The sequence below is a fragment of the Ascidiella aspersa genome, chromosome 5, assembly GCF_963924565.1.
Source record: "Ascidiella aspersa chromosome 5, kaAscAspe10.2, whole genome shotgun sequence".
NCBI classification, from domain to species: domain Eukaryota; kingdom Metazoa; phylum Chordata; class Ascidiacea; order Phlebobranchia; family Ascidiidae; genus Ascidiella; species Ascidiella aspersa.
The window spans coordinates 10733334-10735833 of NC_139451.1; the positions used below are offsets into that span (position 1 = coordinate 10733334).

General features: G+C 55.4%; 2 non-coding genes and 1 pseudogene across 2 annotated transcripts in view; all 3 read right to left on the reverse strand.

Annotated features, from left to right (window-relative positions):
• LOC146143314 (large subunit ribosomal RNA) overlaps positions 1 to 73 on the reverse strand; it is a 2113-nt pseudogene extending 2040 nt beyond the window's left edge.
• A 271-nt stretch (positions 74 to 344) lies between these two features.
• On the reverse strand, positions 345 to 498 carry LOC146143315 (5.8S ribosomal RNA). The gene has a single exon (XR_014501060.1). It is a non-coding gene; the product is annotated as a 5.8S ribosomal RNA (ribosomal RNA).
• Positions 499 to 745: 247 nt separating this feature from the next.
• Positions 746 to 2500, reverse strand: part of LOC146143316 (small subunit ribosomal RNA) — a 1811-nt gene continuing 56 nt past the window's right edge. The window contains exon 1 of the ribosomal RNA XR_014500314.1: positions 746 to 2500. This exon is cut by the window's right edge and continues 56 nt beyond it. This is a non-coding gene — a ribosomal RNA (small subunit ribosomal RNA).

A 2500-nucleotide genomic window follows, 5' to 3' on the forward strand; every position in this document is an offset into this window, starting at 1 on the left:
TCACTCGCCGTTACTGAGGGAATCCTCGTTAGTTTCTTTTCCTCCGCTTAGTAATATGCTTAAATTCAGCGGGTAGCCTCGTCCGACCTCAGGCCGAAAGTAAGGACCGGGACTATTCTTCCCGTTCCGCGCTCGCCGTCGGCGCCGCGCGCCGCCGCGCACCTCGATTCCCGCCCTTGAGCCGCCAGCCGTTGGCCTCTTCGAGGTCGACTCGCCGCCGCCGCGCGGGATTCTGGTCGCGATCGTCGCACATCGTGCCGTGCTGTCTTGAGCGGGACGGGCGCTCGCGCGTCCGACGCCGCAGCAGCCGCGCGGAGAAATCCCCGCGCGGAACGTTTGCAACGCGACCCTGAGGCGGGCGCGGCCCCGGGATTGACCCGAGGCCGCAATTTGCGTTCAGAACGTCGATGCTCAATGTGTCCTGCAATTCACACTAATTCACGCAGCTAGCTGCGTCCTTCATCGACTCACGAGCCGAGTGATCCACCGCCAAGAGCCATCCACGATTGTTTCGCTCGCACAGTGCCTCGCACTAAAGGGTGACAAAATATACCGCGCCGAGCGGTCGGCCAGGCCGACGCTTGAAGCCGGAGCGCGCGGCACCGCGGCACTCGACGCGCAAACATTACCGGGTGACCGAATCGCCGGCCGGCGCGCCGCTCCTCGCGGGTCGGGCGCCGGGTAGCAAAAACTTTTTCTCTCGCTTGTCCGAGTTTCGCGTTCGCCGAAGCGTTTGCGAGACCGTTAATGATCCTTCCGCAGGTTCACCTACGGAAACCTTGTTACGACTTTTACTTCCTCTAAATGATCAAGTTAGATCGTCTTCTCGGACGCCGGCTCGACCGTTGCCGGCCGCGCCAGGTCCAATCGGAGGACCTCACTAAACCATTCAATCGGTAGTAGCGACGGGCGGTGTGTACAAAGGGCAGGGACGTAATCAACGCGAGCTAATGACTCGCGCTTACTGGGAATTCCTCGTTCAAGGGAAATAATTGCAATTCCCTATCCCTAGCACGACCGGGGTTCAGCGGGTTACCCAGACCTGTCGGCCAAGGCGAGCACATGCTGATCCGGTCAGTGTAGCGCGCGTGCGGCCCCGAACATCTAAGGGCATCACAGACCTGTTATTGCTCAATCTCGTGTGGCTAAACGCCACTAGTCCCTCTAAGAAGTTAGACGCCGACCGATTGGGTCGCGTAACTAGTTAGCAAGCCAGAGTCTCGTTCGTTATCGGAATTAACCAGACAAATCGCTCCACCAACTAAGAACGGCCATGCACCACCACCCACAGAATCAAGAAAGAGCTCTCAATCTGTCAATCCTCACTGTGTCCGGGCCGGGTGAGATTTCCCGTGTTGAGTCAAATTAAGCCGCAGGCTCCACTCCTGGTGGTGCCCTTCCGTCAATTCCTTTAAGTTTCAGCTTTGCAACCATACTTCCCCCGGAACCCAAAGACTTTGGTTTCCCGCAAGCTGCCGGAGAGGTCGTAAAACTAACGCCCCCCGATCGCTAGTTGGCATCGTTTATAGTCAGAACTAGGACGGTATCTGATCGTCTTCGAACCTCTGACTTTCGCTCTTGATTAAAGAAAACATTCTTGGCAAATGCTTTCGCAGTCGTTCGTCTTGCGCCGATCCAAGAATTTCACCTCTAACGGCACAGTACGAATGCCCCCGTCTGTCCCTCTTAATCATTACCTCGCGCTCCGAAAACCAACAAAATAGAACCGAGGTCCTATTCCATTATTCCATGCACCATTATTCAGGCGAATCGCCTGCTTTGAACACTCTAATTTTTTCAAAGTAAACGTTCCGGCCGCCGCCGACACTCAGTCAAGGGCACCGGCGGAGAACCGGAGGTGAGGCCAGGACGGCCAGTACACGCCTTGCGACGGACCGGCCGCCTGCGCCCAAAATCCAACTACGAGCTTTTTAACCGCAACAACTTAAATATACACTTTTGGAGCTGGAATTACCGCGGCTGCTGGCACCAGACTTGCCCTCCAATGGATACTCGTTAAAGGTTTTAAAGTGTACTCATTCCAATTACAGGGCCTCGTTTAGAGTCCTGTATTGTTATTTTTCGTCACTACCTCCCCGCGTCGGGAATGGGTAATTTGCGCGCCTGCTGCCTTCCTTGGATGTGGTAGCCGTTTCTCAGGCTCCCTCTCCGGAATCGAACCCTGATTCTCCGTTACCCGTAAGAACCTCGGTAGGCCAGTACCGTACCGACGAAAGTTGATAGGGCAGACACTTGAATGATCCGTCGCCGGTGCGAGACCGTGCGATCCGCAAAGTTATCCAGAGTCACCAAAGGTTGCGGGCCGAAGCCCGGTCGGTTTTTGGTCTGATAAAAGCACGCCTCCCGCGAGGTCGGCGCTTCACGCATGTATTAGCTCTAGCATTTCCACAGTTAACCACGTAAAACGTACGATCAAATGAACCATAACTGATTTAATGAGCCATTCGCAGTTTCACTGTACGAGAGCTCGTACTTAGAC